The sequence below is a fragment of the Lontra canadensis genome, unplaced genomic scaffold (assembly GCF_010015895.1).
Source record: "Lontra canadensis isolate GAN:19392208 unplaced genomic scaffold, GSC_riverotter_1.0 scaffold46, whole genome shotgun sequence".
Classification (NCBI taxonomy): Eukaryota; Metazoa; Chordata; class Mammalia; order Carnivora; family Mustelidae; genus Lontra; species Lontra canadensis.
In genome coordinates this window covers 6,921,668-6,940,472 of record NW_022631040.1, presented here as the reverse complement: position 1 = coordinate 6,940,472, position 18,805 = coordinate 6,921,668, and the positions used below count along the sequence as shown (strand labels likewise).

Below are 18,805 nucleotides of genomic sequence, written 5' to 3'. Positions count from 1 at the left end.
GGTTACCGCGAGTGATTTGTTCTCTTTTTGCCTGCTTTGAACTTCTTTCCTCTCCTCAAGGAACTTTTCCTCACAAAATCCTCCCTTTTTTGTGTGTATGTTCTTTTTTATATGTTTGATGTCATGGAGGGGTCATAGACTTGTGAAACTGGCTCTTCTAATCTTTGAAAAAACTGCATATGGTTATTTAGCACTACATTTTGAATTTTCACATGTTTTATTTTGGGGCCTAATTGCCATTTAAATTTTAACATTTGTTACATGTGAAAACCCAGGGAAAGAACATTTCAGATACAGAGAAGAGCATGTTCAAAAACTCTGTGGCATGTGTAAGCTTGACAATGTTCAGGGAGAGAAAGGAATTTGGGAGGGCTAGAATTAGCATTGCCAGATAAAATAGAGGACACTCAGTTAAAACTGAATTTTAAATAAAAAGATACATACCTTTTTCCTTTTTTTTTTTCCTAGTACTATATCCCAACTATTACATGGCACGTACTTTAAAAAGAGGTTTTGTTTTGTTTTTTTTTTTTAAATCTGAAATTTAAATTTAACTGCATGTTTTCTCTTTTTCTTCATTTTTTGGTTAAGTCTAGCAACCCAGGACAAGATCATGGTGAATAAGAGTGTGTGTAGTTGATGAAATTAGAGAAATCAGAGTTCTATCATTCAGGGACCACAAGGCCAATGTAAAATGTTTGCATATTTTCTCAGTTCAAAGCCATTGGAATGTTTTAAGCCTTCAAATGATAGATATAATCTTACTTATATTCCTGGATGATTACACTGGTGTCATTGTGGAAGAAAGGTTATGAAAATTGATGCTTGAAATTGAGGAGACAGTATGAGTAGCTCTTTGATCAGTCTTGGTGAGAGATTATGGTGACTTGAATTTGGGAGGTAATGAAAGTTGAGCAAAGTGTCGTTCACTTGGGGTACACGTGTTCCAACTCAGTGAGGGACATAGTGAACGTGGTTGGGAAGAGAACAGAATAATGTAGATTTAAACAGGATGTACAGAAGATTGGGAAAAAACTTCCCAAACATCCAACCTGAGTATGTTAGGTGGTGGACAGGAACTTCTATAAAAACTAACCCTGGGGAAGTGATTAAATTTCTCTCTAATAAGGAATAACAATATGAAATAAATAAACTTTCCATATCTGTATCATTTCATGATATATGGAGGAATTTCAAGAGTGTTAGCATGCTTTTTTAAGAAGATTCTATTTTTCCACCTATTATAAAGGTGCCTGGGTATATATTGTATTTTACTAGTTCGTAAACAACTATAAGAAATCAACTATTAAAACTTTAGCACCATTTTTGAAGAGAAATTCAATGTTTGCCTACTTTTTATTAGATTTTCTATCATTAAATAGCTTTTATCAGCAAATGTATCAGCCACGGTATTTTCGTTATTTTTTCCTCCTAAATTAGTTGAACATAAAACTCTAAGTATGAATTTCACAAAACTTGAAGTTGAGTAAATAATTACATTTTATAAATAGAGTAATGTAGTGTTCACTATGATAAATAATTGAAAAAAATCATTAGTAAAATAAACTATGCATGCAAGATAGTTTCATTGCAACTTTATAAAAGACTATGAATTATTTTAAAAAATTGTATATATTATTCCCTGTATAATCATGCCATTTTAAAAAAGAGGTACAAAAACCAGGTAACAGGATAATTTTGCATATGCCACAAAACAAATGAAGAATTAAAAAAGCTCTAATGCTTAGAATATTTGTCTTTTCCCTCAAAATTTTAACTCAAAATTTTGCATTTGCTTTAATCTCAAGGAACGAAGGTTACCTGGAACTAGTAAATATGTTTAATGTGTTATTTTTCATTATTAATGTATTACAAAAACATATATAACAAATGTATGCCATTATTTCATTAGCAGTGATTCTCCAGTAGGAGTTACCTGGTTAGCATGAATATGTTTAAAGCTCATGATTGTTTTCCAGATGAATTGTGCCTTTTAAACTGATACTAGCAATGTGTCACTGTTTCTGTTATATATCCTGAATATATATATGTTATATATCCTGAATATATACCCTGTTATATATCATTAATGCTGCTTCATCAATTAATAAGATTATTAAAATCTGATGTCTGAAATTTAGAAAAAAAAAGTAGGACCTTTATTTATTTATTTATTTATTTATATTTTTATATGTTATGTAACCTAAAATTTTTCTATGATTTATCTAATCATTCACCTGAGAAAGGTTTGTGTTGGCCACACATTAAATTTTCTTTAGGTCTTTTTTTTTTTTTAATTTTTTTTTTTTTTAAGATTTTATTTATTTGTCAGAGAGAAAGGGAGAGAGAGCGAGCACAGGCAGACAGAATGGCAGGCAGAGGCAGAGGGAGAAGCAGGCTCCCTGCCGAGCAAGGAGCCCGATGTGGGACTCAATCCCAGGACGCTGGGATCATGACCTGAACCGAAGGCAGCTGCTTAACCAACTGAGCCACCCAGGCATCCCTCTTTAGGTCTTCATAAAGCTTTAACTATGTTTCCATGGCCATAATAAAGGCTTTCTTTCCTCTCTGATCCTTTTTTGACATCTCTCAGTTACACCAAATGTCTAAATTAATTTTGCTTGAAACTATGGTCTATAAAGTGATTGACCCATTTGCTGAGAATCTACTTTATGTCCTTTCAGACTGTATCTCTCACAACAGGGTAGCTATAATATCCATATTTTACAAATGACAAAACCGCAATTTAGGATGATTAAGAAATTCAGCTAGTAAGTTATAGTACTAGAATCTCCATCCAGATCTTTTTACCATACAAATTTGACTACCTGCTCACTAGATCCTGTGGATTTCATTATATCAAGTGCATTTAGTATAAAAAGAGCCATCAAACTGTTGACTATCAGATATAGAAGAAATTGCTGTCCGTGCTTACCAAACCTTAAGATTTTCAAAACTACCTAATAATAAGATTTAAAAATGCTCCTTCAGCCTCCCTAGATTTATTGATATTTTTCATAAATTATGTTATTATAAAAGAATTTCTCTGTGTTAAAGATTCAACTGACATTACAGAGGGTTGGTGAGGAAGTGAATTTAGCCTTCTGAGGTTTGTTAATGACATATCAACCAACAATTCCCCATGTCCAGCAATACTATCAATAAGCAGGATGATTTATTAAGAACTAAGAATTCAACAGAAAACAAAAATCAATGCTCTGCCTCTTTATGGAATCAACATTTATTTTATGTTATTGGTTAAAATAAAGTACTAAGACACACCAATCGATTTGGATACATATTACTTAAGTCTACTCTAGGTAATTAATATCATTGATTTCTTGAGCATAAAATATATCAGTCAAATAAAAGTGCTTTTCTTAGTAAATATCAAAAGTGCAGATAAAAAATAAGGAGACTTTAAAAGTCTACTGTTAACAGATAGGCATATAGAGTTAATGGACTGTGGTCCCTACAATCCATCAGTTGTCACATAGCTGCTATCTAGTGATAAAATCAATGCAAGTGCTTTCAAATACACAGCACTGCTTCATTGAGAACTCTAACCTCAATATGTCATCACACAGGTATTTAAACATCAGGAAAGATGTAGAAAAGCTTCAAATGGTTTTGAACTTGAAAAGCCTGACAAAAGATTTATATATTTTACAGATTTGTTTTCTTCTAGCTCAGTACACAATTTCAGAATATATCAATCTATCAACCATTCTTCAAATGTTTGTAAATAAGTTGTAGCCAGGATTTTACTACATCTTACACTGACTAGTTAAATGTATTCCCTGACTTAAAAGAAGATAGGGAAAATGTATAACTCCCAGAGTACATAGATAAGCTTCCTATCCAGTATCTATTGTTAAGATATATGATTTTGAGTTTTAAAATTAAAGTCATCTTAAAACATTTCCCTTTAAATAATGTGATTTTCTGCATCAACACTCCCCAAAAGCAGTGATCTAAAAGTTATAAATGGGCTTAGAATGGATTTAAGTTGAAATCCGATTTATATAGTGTGGAGAAATTTTAGTTCTAAAATAATCTATTTTCGTTTGGTGTGTTAGGGATAAAGATTGTTGTATAAACCTCACACATGATTTTTAGTATAGCAAATGTAACTGCCATGTGGAAAAATTGTTGCTCCTCTAATCATTACATTGGAGGGATATTGACTTATTTCCATGCCCCTGGGATTAAGATATTATTTCATCAAGATTCATGCTAGAATTAGAGAATTCTTTTGCAGTTAATTAAAAGTTGATTCAAAATCAAAAGAATGCAGATGCACAAATACATAAGAGTAACACAACCCATGATTGAGAAAACAGCATCAGCTATTTTCCAAAACCTTGTAAGGTTCTGTGTGCTTTCACATGTTATCATGTCAACAGTATTAATACGTGGACCATTGGTGAGTTTGGGAACATTGAAAAAGACTATACTTGACAAATTCAGTTTCTCTATTTAGATGACTTAATCTATTGAATACATTTTATTTAATTCTTATAGGTTAATAAGCTGAATGAACGTGTGGTATAATTTCTCTTTCATAGGGAAAACAGAGGACTGACTAGAAGATTGATTGGGCCAAAGGAACACAACTAGATATTAAGCAAAAGTATTATGCAGAGAGTAATCTTGATTCTCAGTGCTGTTTTTATTCTTACTTTTTTTAAAAGATTATTTATTTATTTTTAGAGAGAGAACACAGATGGGGGTGGACAGAGGAGAATCCTCAAGCTGACACTGAGCTGAGCATGGAACCTGATGTGGGGCTCAATCGCAGAACCCTGAGATCAAGACATGAATAGATATCAAGCATCAGTCATTTAACTGACTGAGCCACCCAGGCACCCCACTGCTTTTGTTCTTTTAACTGCATTGTCTACCAAGAAAATACTGACTGGAAATTTCTGATTGACTTCTTTTCAGAAGACACTTTTTGTCTATATGTATAATAAACAATACAGTTAAAATCAGCTAGACTTGGAAGCATATCACTGCATACATGTACATAAGTTCCTGCAAGATAATGTAATTGGTCAGATGATTGGACAGCATGCTCATTTTAGACTATTAGAATTTGTAGAAATATTCGGAAATTAGAATCAGGATTAAAAAAATAAAAATTAAAAAATTGGTAATATGGGGGCGCCTGGGTGGCTCAGTGGCTTAAGCCTCTGCATTCGGCTCAGGTCGTGATCCCAGAGTCCTGGGATCAAGCCCCGCATCGGGCTCTCTGCTCAGCAGGGAGCCTGCTTCCTCCTCTCTCTCTCTGCCTGCCTCTCTGCATACTTGTGGTCTCTGTCTGTCAAATAAATAAATAAAATCTTTTAAAAAAATGGTAATATGTATTAGTTTTGTAGATATATTCAAAAGCTTTATGTTTAGAACATTTTTATTATAAAGAAAAGAGATGTAAGACTTTTGCTTTTTGTTTTGTTTTTAATTAATTTACTTTTTAAGTTTATTTTTTGTGTATGGTGTGAGAAAATGATTCAGTTTCATTCTTGGGAATATTGCTGTCTAGTTTCCCCAACATCATTTGTTGAAGAAACTTTTTTTTTCATTGAATATTATTTTCTGCTTTCCTGAAGATTAATTGACTATATAGCTGTGGGCTCATTTCTGGGTTTTCTCTTGGTCTGTGTGTCTGTTTTTGTGCCAGTACCATACTGTCTTGATCACTACCACTTTTTAATATAACTTGTAGGCTGGAATTTTAATGCTTCCAGATTTGCTTTTCTTTTTCAAGGTTGCTTTGACTATTTGGGGTCTTTTGTGGTTCCATACAAATTTTAGGATTGTTGGTTCTAGCTCTGTGAAAAATTCTGTTGAAGTTATGATAGTGATTACATTAGATATGTAGAGTGCTTTGGGTAGTATAGACATTTTAACAATATTCTTCCAATCCATGAGCATGGAATGTTTTTCCATTTCTTTATGCTGTATTCAATTTCTTCCATCAGTCTTTTATAGTTTTCAGAGTAGAGGCTTTTTCCCTCTTTGATTAGGATTTTTCCTAGGTATCATTGCTTTCAGTGAAATTGTAAATGAAATTGATCCCTTAATTTCTATTTCTGTTACTTCATTATTAATGTATAGAATACAATAGATTTCTGTATATTGGTTTTGTATCCCGTGACTTTACTAAGTTCGCAGATCAGTTCTAGCAATATTTTGGTGGAGTCTTTTTGGGTTTTCTACATAGAGTATCATGTCATCTGTGAATAGTGAAAGTCTGACTTCTTTCTTGCTGATTTGGATGCCTTTTATTTCTTTTTGTTGTCTGATTGCTGAATATAGGACTTCCACTACTATGTAAAATAACAATGGTGAGAGTGGATATCCCTGCCTTGTTCCTGATGGTAGAGGAAAAGCTCTCAATTTTTCCCCATTGAGGATGAGATTAACTCTAGGTTTCTTGTATACGGACTTTATTATGTTGAGGTATGTTCCCTCTAAACAAATAAAATCTAAAGCCAGTAGAAGAAAGGAAATAATAAAGATTCAAGCAGAAATGCATGTTTTGATATAGAAACTGGAAAACAAACAAACAAGCAAAACCAGTGGAACAAATCAATAGAACCAAGAGCACTGATACTTTGAAAAAATTAATAAAATTGATAAACCTCGAGCCAGACTTACAAAAAGAAAAGAAAAAAGAACATGAATAAGTAAAATCACAAATGAGAGAGGAAAAATAAGGACAGTTATAAGAGAATACTATGAAAAAAAGACATGCCAACAGAAAGGACAACCTAGTAGAAATGAATAAATTCCTAGAAGCATATAAACTACCAAAGCTAAAAAGGGAAGAAATAGAAAACTTGAACAGACCAATAACCAGCTAAGAAATTGAATCCATAATCAGAAATCTCCCAATAAACAAGTCCAGGGCCAGATGGTGTCACAGGTAAATTCTATCAAACATTTAAAGGAAAGTTAATACCGATTCTTCTCAAATTATTCCAAAAAATAAAAAAGGAAGGAAAACTTCCAAATTCATTCTATGAGGCCAGCATTACCCTGATACCAAAACCAAATAAAGATTCCACTAAAAAAGAGAAGTACAGGCTGATATTCCTGATGAACATGGATATAGAAATTCTCAATAAAATAATAGCAAACTGAATCCAACAATATATTAAAGGAATCATTCACCATGATCAAGTGGGATTTATTCCTGGGTTGCAAAGGTGATTCAATATTCATAAATCAATCAATATTATATACTACATTAATAAAAGAAAGGATAAGAGCCATATAATCATTTCAACAGATGCAGAAAATCATTTGACAAAGTATAACATCCATTCATTATAAAAACCCTCAACAAAGTAAGACTGTCTTGAATGTTAAAAGGAAAATAACTTGGAATATGTGAGTCCTACTTTTTTAAAAAATACTAATTATATTAAGATTACCTTCTCAGTAGTACTGGTATAATTACACTATCAAAGAAGAAGAAGTTGGAGAAAATATAACAACAACAAAAAGACTGAAAATCTTTTAGATGACACCTAATATATAATATAATTTCATACACATATGAAATAAAACCATGGAAATCAAAAATATATTGTAAGTTTTCAGTATTTAGAAAATGTATAATAATTTTTATTTTCATATGATTTGTCTTTTTTTTTTTCATTTCATTTTATTTCTTTTCAGTGTTCCAGCATTCATTGTTTATGCACCACACCCAGTGCTCCATGCAATATGGGCCCTCCATAATACCCACCACCAGGCTCACCCAACCCCTGACTCCACTCCCCTCCAAAACCCTCAGTTTGTTTCTCAGAGTCCACAGTCTCTCATGGTTTGTCTCCCCCACTGTTTTCCCCTAACTCACTTCTCCACTCCATCTCCCAATGTCCTCTGTGTTATTCTTTATGCTCCACAAGTAAGTGAAACCATATGATAATTGACTCTTTCTGCTTGACTTATTTCACTCATCATAATCTCTTCCATTCCCGTCCATGTTGATACAAATTTCAGTATTTATCCTTTCTGATGGAGGCATAATATTCCATTGTATATATGGACCATATCTTCTTTATTCATTCATCTGTCGAAGGGCATCTTGGTTCTTTCCACAGTTTGGTGACTGTGACCATTGCTGCTATGAACATTGGGATAGAGATGGCCCTTCTTTAGACTATATAATGATTTGTCTTTAAAAAGTATATCGTTTCTCAAAAATGTAATTTATATCAGAAAATGTTTGACACATTTTATAAGTACTTGAAAATGTTATCAAAGCATGACTTTGATTGTTACTGTCATTCTTTTTCCAATAAAAATACAATGGCAATTTTTAGTGTTCTTCCTATTTTAAAAATTTAAATGAAATGGTATCATATAAGTTTGTTTGGAATAAAATCTGCAACACACCCAAATTCGGTAAAATTAAAAAAAAAACACATCTTTGGATGAGTTGCCTTGAAATTATTTAATTTCAGATTCAAATTCTTCTGTAATTTTCTGACAATAATTATCATATAAATGTGAGTGATACACTTAAAACTTGGAAATCTTATGCTAAGTCTTTAAACATTGGCCCCAAAGTAATCCATATCACATTCCACTAACAGTTCATTAACCATACAAATCAGAGTTAATATTAGACTTTTAGTTCCCAGTTTGGAAGTTGTCTCTCCCATCCTCATGAAAAGAAAAAAGCCGAAGAACCATACATCACTACCTCTCTTGGATCCAGGAGAGAATTATAGTCACAGGGCAAATCAGTGTGTTGAGAAAGTGGAAAGAAAGGCAGATGCAGAGCCTATAGTTTATTGGAAGCAGAAGCAGACACTGGAGCCAGCATCAGTAATAATAAAAGATAGTTGACTAATTGCTAGAGACTAGTGTAGACACTAGCTTGAGATATAAAAACTTCAGGAAGATCAGTCCTAGGCATCTCCTTTTTTGTAATTTTCCCTCCAGGTGTCCTGCCAGGTTCTCACTCTGAAGATCTGAGAAAAATCACCTCCAACAGAAGTATGGGTAAAGTCACCATTTTGGAATATGCTCAGAGAATTCTATTCTCTTTAACAAAGGCTTGCACATAACAGAAACTCTTTTACCAAAGTGGAGGAAGAGAGATGCCCATCTCCAGCCCACCAGCCCCCTAGCCTTCCTGTCTCACCTAAGGAAAAAAAAAAAAAAAAAAAAAGAAAGAAAGAAAAAGAAAAAGACTGAGAAGCACTTGTGAAGATCACAGCTCAGGGACACAGGCTTACTAAAAGTCTGACACCTAACTTGATCTTACTGCTAGAGAACATTTCCCTGTCCCCCACATCTTACTGCCACATCAATGGGTTTATATATGATAACTGGGAATTAAAGCTGAAAAGAACTGCAAGTCTCAGACCCTATTCAAAAAGAGTCGCAAGGAAATTCAAGACAAAAGAAAACACAAAAGCTCTTGCAGAAAAAATTTTAGTCTCTGACATCTGCAGCTAGAGCAGATATTAAACACAGCATAAATCCTAGTCAAATAAACACAAAACCAAACACTAAGAGGCTTTAGCCTTTAAATATAAAACCAAACACCAAGATTCACCACAGTTCCTAAAGCTATTATTGTTGATTTTCAAAATTTGTCATAAGAATGTGCTATACCATTAGAAGTTATGCCAAGTATATGTGTGTGTGTTTGTTATTTAAACAAGTAAATTATTAAATTGAGTGTGCTGACTTTGGCCAGCTGCAAAGGACTACTGGACATTCTCTCCAGCTAGCACCTTAGGCACTCCGCTGGCTCCAAAGGCCCTCAGCCTCCACTCATCTCATTGAAGGTCATGACAACATGAACAGTAAAGAAGGATCAGGAGGTTCAGATAAAGGAAGCACGACCATTCCCCATATAACTAGAGAAGAGAAGGGAAGGATGTTAATTCATCTTCACCTGTGATGTTGGCCTTCAGATAATTTCAGCAGAAACTTGATGCAAAACATGACAAATATGAGAGACTTAGGATATAGCTGCTGAAAGTAAAAGGACAATTTTTCTCCTCCATGGGATTACAAGTTCCTGATACAGAAGATATAGTGACTGAATCAGAAATTAAACTGGAGAGTAGTAGACAAAAGATGTCACAAGTAGCCCAGGAACTCTCAGGAGAGGCCATACATCAATTCCATAGAGCCATTACTACAGGACTGAAGGAATATGTGGAGGCTGTCTCTTTTCAATACTTCATCCAAACATGATCACTTATCAGTATGGATGAAATTAAATAATTGATATTTACAACAGGAGACTATAAAAAGAAAATGAGACACACACACACATCCACACACACCCTTCTGATACACAGAAGAAGCAGTTTGGAACTTGGAGACTGAAAATCACACCTTTTGATTATCTTTTGGGAATGGCTATTTTAACTAGAGAGTTGATGTGGATGTATATAAACAGTATGGAGGATGGGGACATTGGCACCCCCTTTGAAGTGAGCCAGTTTTTATGTCAGGTTTATGATGAGTTTTCATTCACTGGCAGTACTGGACCTTACGAGGTTTCTAAGGAGTTTTATTCCTTAAAATAAAGTTTGGCCAAAGTGGAGAATGCTTGTTATGCCTTAAAGTCAGAGGTTCAGAAATTCCAAAACTTAAGCTGGCAGATGTCTTTTTAGTTAAAACAGAAATGATTTACCAAGAAGACATTTCTTAGAAGACCATACTCAGTTGTTATACTCTTGAGAGATCAGTTTGTAAGACTGTTATTTAATATTTTGTTGGACTTTATTGTGGCTTTTACATAGAAATGTTTACAGTTGTACTTGTTTTAAGATGTATATAAGCTGTGCATAAAATTATTGAAACAAGTTATTTCTTGTATCTTACTCATCAAAGTTTACATAAAAATGTTTACATATATGCCTATTTGAATTTTTGCTGGCTTAAACTTCTATCACTTATCTTTGAAATGTGAACATGCTTTAGATTGTACTTTCTGTCATACCTATTTTAATTTACATTGTGTGAATTTTGGAGTGGTAATATTTAATGGAAGCCATTTATAACTTAAATTAGTGATTTTCTTATATATAGAGAATATTTCCTAGTTATATAACTGGACTTGACTTTCATGTTTAAATTTCTTCATGATGTTTTCCCAAATAGGTTTATTCCTTAGAACAAGGATTAAAAATTATTAAGTTATCAGTATTATAAGGTATATAGTGAGAATTCATTTTATATTCTGGTCATTGTTTAGACCATTTTGAATCCATTTGAAATTGCCTTCCAGAAAGATTTTTGGATACCCAGTTTTTAGTTTTTATCCTTTATCACAGAAAGTCTGACAGTGAATTGGAGCTAACATTATAATATTTTCACTGGTGTTTGAGTTCAATTGTACATATATCTGAAAAGTTTTTAGTAAGGATTATTAGTAGTTCTTTTGTTGTCATTATATTACAGTAGGCATGTTTCTTATAAGATGCATCTATAAGAAATTTACATCTAAGTAATTATAATGAAGTTTGAAATTTTTGAAGTATTAAGTTAATTCAAATCTTTATAGTTGTCCAGTTTTGTTATTTGATAATATAAAAAGTTGCCAAAGAAAATTTAGCCTATACAATTCACCAATATGACACGTCCCAACACACTTGGGAATAACAATGGTAGTCTCTAATAATGTTTAGAATTGGAATTTGCTTATTGAAATTAGTTATAGATTATTGCTTGTGATGTGATGCTGACTTGAGCATGACACTATTGGCTGACAACCAGACATTTCCATTTAGTTTTGTGAGTTTTGAGAATATAGATACTGGGTTTTATTATTGGAAAGATTAGCTGTTCTGTTTGCAAGGACTTGATTCTTTGAAAGTGAAATTCCCCCCCCCAAAAAAAATCACATAATGGAAGCTAAAATGTAGACATGCCTAATAAATTAAGTCGGTTGGTTTATTTTGGTGGTAGTAGTTTTTTCTGTTTCCATATTTGAAGACATAGTGCTAAAATATAGTCTTATTACATAATTTTGTTTCTTCTGGCATTTGCAGTTAAATTTAAATGTTAAAAGTAAAATAATACATTGATTGATGAATGTCTTATGGATGTTTAAAACTGAAGTCTTTAAATAAAATATTAAAAGATAGAAAAAGTAAATTAATAAGCCAATGCATGAATTGATGGATTATTTAAAAAAAGAAAACCTATGAGATTGTGATAACTTTCTAACAAATATACAACTTCCTTGCAGAGACAGTAGTTTGCAATACAAACTAGTTTGTGATAGTTTTAAGTGATTTACATTCTTCTGAAAATCTCTTGGTTAATCATGGATTACATTTGACCTTACTGTATAGATCTTAAAGGCACTTTTTCTTTTTCTTTCTCTCTCTCTTTTTTTTTTTTTTTTTTTTTTTTTTTAAGAGAGAGTATAGGGAGGGGCAGAGGGAAAAGGAGAGAGAGAGAATCTTAAGGAATCTTAAGCAGGCACTACCCCAGTGCAGAGCCCAATGTGGGGCTCAAACTCACAGCCCTAAGATCATGACCAGAGCTGAAATCGAGATTCTGGCACTTAATCAACTGAGCCACCCAGGTGGCCCTTAAAGGGAGTTTTTCTTAACCAAAGCAAGTTATTAGCTAAAGAATATTGGTCTTTGTTATAAACCAAATGTTTGTGTTGCCCTAGATTCATATGCTGAAAACTGATTCCCTGTGTGATGGTATTTGGAGGTGGGACTTTCAGGAAATCACAAGGGTGGAGACCTCATGAAGGAGATTATTGTTCTTATAAAAGAGCTTCCACAGAGCTCACTTGCTTCTTCTGCCATGGGAGGATACAGCAAGAATACAGCCATTTATGAACCGGGATGTGGCCTTCATCATACACTGAATCTATGGGCAACTTGATTTTTGACTTCCAGTCTCCAGAAGTATAACATATAAATGTTGTTGTTTAATCCATCCGGTCTATAGAATTTTGTAACAGACACTGAAATGGACTAAAATGGAAGTTGGTTCTAAGAAGTGGAATGCTTCTGTAATCAATAACTAAAAATCTAAAAGCAGCTTTGGACGTAGAGAATAGGTAGAGCCTGGAAGAATTTTGAAGTGATGCTAGAAAAAGCCTAGATTGCCATAGACCTACACTTTTAAAGGCAATTTTGGTGACAGTGCAGAAAGAAAAGAGCTATAGAGAAATCCTCAGACTTGGAGAATATTTATGTAATCCTGAAGAGAATGTTGGTACAAATAAGAGCAGTAGAGGCCATCTAGTGCAGTCTCATAAATGCAGAATATATTATTGGAAAATGGGCAAGGCAAACCTTGTTATAAAGTGGCAGAGAATTTAACTGCGTTTGTGTTCTATTGTTTTGTGGAAGGTAGAATTTGTGAGTAAGTTAGATATTTATCTGAAGCTATTTTTTTAAGTTTTTTTTTTTAAGATTTTATTTATTTGACAGAGATCACAAGTAGGCAGAGAGGCAGGCAGAGAGAGAGAGGAGGGAAGCAGGTTCCCTGCTGAGCAGAGGGCCCAATGCAGGGCTCAATCCCAGGACCCTGGGATCATGATCTGAGCCAAAGGCAGAGGCTTTAACCCACTGAGCCACCCAGGTGCCCCTGAAGCTGTTTTTAAGCAAAGTGTTGAAACTTAGCTTGTTTCCTTCTGGATGCTTATAGTAAGTAAACAATGAGAAGTAAACCATGTAAACCATGGTAAACCATAGTAAACCATGAGAAGAGAGAAATGACATAAACCATGGTAAACCATAGTAAACCATGAGAAGAGAGAAATGACATAAAGATGGAATTGTTACCCTCTGATATCAGTCTGAGCATTCCCACTCCACTTTACCTCTCCACTGATGTCTTCTGCCCCAGTAGAGATCCGGAAGTGTAAGATTTTACATCTCAGGCTGATTTCCTGGATGTTCAGGCTAAGTAGATATTTAGCTCCCTTTAGGGGACTGGTTGAAATAGGGTCTCCTACTTCTCCGCCATCTTGCCCCTCCCAAATCTAAAGAGGGAATTAAAAAAAAAAAAAAAAAAAGGAAGTAGAACTTACAATTTGGGGAAATATTGCAAAATATGAAAACACTAAGGGCGTGGCCAGTTGATAAGATCTGTATGAGTCAACCATCTCAAAAGAAACCAGGTGCTATTGTTCCAGATCATGGAAGAATGACCCCAAAGGTATTTCAGAGATTATCAAGGCTGCCACACCAGTCACAGGCCCAGAATGCAAGGACCTGGGAGACAGTGTGGTTTCAAAGGAGGAGCCATGCCTGTGGGACCCAGCTGCACACTTCCTGCACAGTGCCTGTTGCCACCTCTCATTACAGGCTCCCTTTATACTCTGGCACCAAGCTCCTCCCCTGTCCCAGGACTGATTTTGGTAGGCCCCAGTCCAGTGATGGCCTCCTCTCAGGAATGCACAGGAAGCAAATCTGGCAGCTTCCTCTAGCTAAAGTCGTAATGGGCAAGCAGAGTGTGAAAGCCCAAGGGGCATGTCTACCTGGATTTCAAAAGATGGAGCCACCTGTCAGACTAGAGAGACCCAGACAGCGAGCCACTATAGGGCTGTCCCCCTGAGCCCTGGGAGTGACACTGCTGCTCTCAGAGAGCCATAAAAGCAAAGCATTGAGTCAAAGAAAATAACTTTTGAGATTTAAGGTTTATTGTTATTTTCCCCCATTAGATTTCAGAATTACCTGGGACATATTACCTCTTTCTTTCTTATTTCTCCCTTTTGGAATGGAAATGTTTATCTTATGTGTGTCTCACCCTTGTATTTCAGAAGCATGTAATTTATTTGGCTTTACAAGTTTCACATCTGGATAGCAGTTTGCCTCAGGATGAATCATACATACAGTCTTACCTATATCTGATTTTGATGAGATTTTATACTTTAGACTTTTGAGTTAATGCTGGAAAAGTTAAGACTTTGGGCTGTCGAGATGGAATAATTTATTTTTCATGTGACAAATACATGAATTTGGGGGAACCAGAGCAGAATTCTAGAGACCGTGACCACTCCAAAATTTGTATATTGAAACCTAATCCCGGGTATGATGGTATTTGGTAGTAGGGTTCTTGGGAGGTGATTAGATTATGAGAACAGCGTCCTTATAAATGCAATTAGTGACCTTAGAAAAGACCCCAAAGAATACCCTTGCCTCATCTGCTATGTGAAGACACCATGAGAAGAAAGCCATTTATGAACCAGAAAGACCTTTCCCGGAAATGAATCTTCTTACACCTTGATCTTGGACTTCCAGCCTTCAGAATTGCTAAGATTTAAGTGTTTGTTGTTTAAGCCAACCAGTATGTGATATTTTGTTATAGTAGCCCTAATAGACTAAAACTATCACTCATTCCTCCCATCAATTCACTTAAAAGCAACATGAAACATCACTACTTCCTCTCTCCCCACCAGGATCCCAAAAGCATAAACCTCTTCTATTTCTATAAAGAAAATAGAACAAAAATAAATAATTGCATATAAAAATAAAAAAACACAAAATATGATACTTAAAACCATAACCAAATTGACATTTCAGATATAATCAACTTCGATCAACTTAACCAACTTTTAGATCTCCACTTTTTTCATCAGAATATTTGTTCTCTTTCTTTTTCTTTCTTTGTTTTTGTTTCTGACTTTCTTCCTCTCCCACTCTGAATTTATTCCTCTCTCCTGTTATCTTCATTATTTATTTACTGGAAAAATTTTGATATGACAATAAGAAACTATTACTTAAAAATCTGCTGTTGTAGTTCCATTGTACAAGTTTATACCAATCTTAATTGTTTTTATAGGTGGATTGCTTTATTTATTTAGGTGTTTAGACAGAAATATATGTAAAAGATACTTTCTTATGAAAGGAATAATGAGGAATATGATCTATCTGGAAAAGAATCTGTATCAAGTACTCTAAGAAATTTCACAAAATTTAATAATAAATGAATAGTATCTGGGTAATATTGAGAAAAAACTCATTCGAGAGTTTCAGAGTTACCTTTTGACCACAAAATGTTAGGAAAAAAGTTATAAATCATAGAAGTCAGCATTATTGGATCTGTAAGAAATTGTATTAAATCAAGGTTACATATATTAAACATAAAGCATAGCCATAATTTATTTATTACAAACCATACATTTCTATTTGTTCACATCAGTGAAATATAGATGAGATGGTGAAATGAATTAATTATGAATCGCTTCCTATTGAATGAATGCTAATGTTATAGTTATTGATTTTTCTGTGATTTTTCCCCTTCAAATTCAAGAGAAAATGTCCTTCAATTTCAGTTTTTGTTATTGTATTATAGTCTATGAACGTATATTTCCATTATTGAGTATTCCAGTCCATTAGACCCTTTATAATTATACTCTGAATATCTATCCTAACCTTTAGCCCTGAAGACCTGTTTTTTTTCTTTTTAAAGTAAAGCTTAGGGCAGTTGGGTAGTTCAGCTGGTTAAGTGTCCAACTCTTGATTTTGATTTAAGTCATGATCTTAGGGTTGTGGGATTGAGTCTCACATTGGGCACTGTGTTTAGTACAGAGTCTGCTGTCCCTCTCCCTCTACTTCTTACCCCATCAATTCTCTCTCTCAAATTAATAAATAAAATCTTTAAAAATTAAAAAAAAATAAGTTAAAGCTTATCAGTTTAAAAATCAAAGATCACAGTATGTGGGGGGAAAAAAAGATCACAGACATGAAAACTAATACCCGCTGGCCACTAAGAAGCCTGAGTAAGCTAAGAAGACAAGACAAAAGAGAAGGTAATTCTAAAAATCACATGAGGTCATAATCAAATCTTCCTCTTAAAAGTCTTGACGAAATGTGAAAATCTTTTGTATCAAGGCAAAGGAAACCAGCAAACATTGTGAATATTTGGGGAGTCATATTCTTGGATACAAGCAAAGTACAGAGTGATAATATGGGTGTTTGGGACCATTTTTCCTTCTGAAATTATTATTGATTTAAGAAGGGAAAGCAGTGGCAGTAGGCTGAGAAACTGAGCAGAGATTTTTTACAGTTTCATGGGAATTTGAGGACCCTTTTGAAAGGAAGACTTCATAAATTTCCCAAGCTATTAATTGAGCATCTGAAAAGTCCACATTGGAATCAAAGGTGAAGTATAAATACTAAAGCTTGATTTCACATCATCATAGTCTCTAACTGGGTTAACTCATATGGGATTGCTACTGCATTATGCAGAGAATAGCTGCTTGCCCCAAGAAACCATAAATGTTCTGAAGGAAGATGACAACAAAAGCCTCCTATATGGATCTCTCTCTCTCTCTCTTTCTCTCTTTCTCTCTCTCTCTCTATATATATATATTCATAATCCATGGGAAAAAATATATGTGTGTGTGTGTGTATGTATATATATAAACAAAACATTTGGAACACAACCTTTTTAAAAAGAAGAAAAATTCAATATATAAAGTGACCAGAGATATTTTTTTTAATTTCCAAACATTTAAAATAACTTTAAAATAATGATGATAATTAAATCTAAGGATATAAAAGACAACAAAGAAAATATTAGCAGATGTTTAAAAGGAGAAGCAAACAGGAATTAAAAAAATTAATAAATTATGAGTGTAATAGATTTCATGAGCAATAGAGATAATGAACTGAAAAATAGATTGAGAAATACTCAGACTGAAGAATAGAGAGGCAGTGGTATGAAAATATAGATGAGATCATATGAGATATATAGAACAAAATACAAAGACTAACAAGAATATAAATACTATTGCACAAAAGAAGAGTTAGAATAGGATAGAATCAATCATTGAAGAGATTTTTGGGAAAAAATAAGTTTCCAAATGGGTAGTAGAAATCATGCTACATATTATGTAATTGACACATGAAGAATGCCACATTTAAGTCCATGAAATAAAAACTCCTGAAAATCAATAGTTGAGTAGGTTTAAGTTTTTCATATTGTTTTTTTTTTCTTTTATATTTGCCCCCATCTGTTTCTTCTTTCTTGCTTTATTGTTGCCTTTTTTGTATTAATTCTTTTTTTTTATTATATTTTAAACAATATTCTTTAGGGCATTTTTTTAAGGCTTTGCAATATGGATTCTTAAATTACTATAGAATTCCATGAGCTAATATTATGCCATTTTACTTAAAAGATAGAAGTCTTAATAGAAGAATATATTTTTATGAGTCCTAGTCTGAAATCTTTACTACTGTTGACCTTTATTTTACTTCTTAATATATTATTCATCCCATAATATAGTTGTTTTTTATGACAAATACAATGTTCTATATATTATACTTGAATAAATCCCCAGTGGGGAATAACAGATATATATCCTAAGAAGAAAAGAATCTGTTTCTAAAAGATTTTAATTTGGGCAACTTGATCATAGGGAAACAAACTTCACAGAATAATTTTTTTTTATATTTGTATAACCAGTAAACTATGTTTTATTAAAGAAATTCAAAAATGGGAAAACAGGCTTTACATTTATAACATATTTGCTACTTCTTATGCTCTTCATTCCTTTGTGTTTATTTCTATACTGAAATTTCCTTTCTGCTCACTCATTATATTTATCTTTTCCAGGAGCCAAATAAGAATTTTTTTTTTAAATCCTAGTAGTATTTTAAGCTTGCAGATCAGATAGCCTATGTCACAACTACTCAGTTCTGCTCTTGTCTGACAATTGCACCACTAGACATTCTGTAAATGATTAGGTTTAACTATTTACTATTTCAGCATTATTTGTAAAAATAGGTGGCCAGTTTGTGAGGCATAATTTGCTGCTCCTAATCTTTTACATTACTTC

General features: G+C 33.5%; 1 pseudogene; it reads left to right on the top strand.

Annotated features, from left to right (window-relative positions):
- The first annotated feature begins 9,829 nt into the window (after window positions 1-9,829).
- LOC116876606 lies at window positions 9,830-10,696 on the top strand (annotated as a pseudogene).
- The last annotated feature ends 8,109 nt before the right edge of the window (window positions 10,697-18,805 follow it).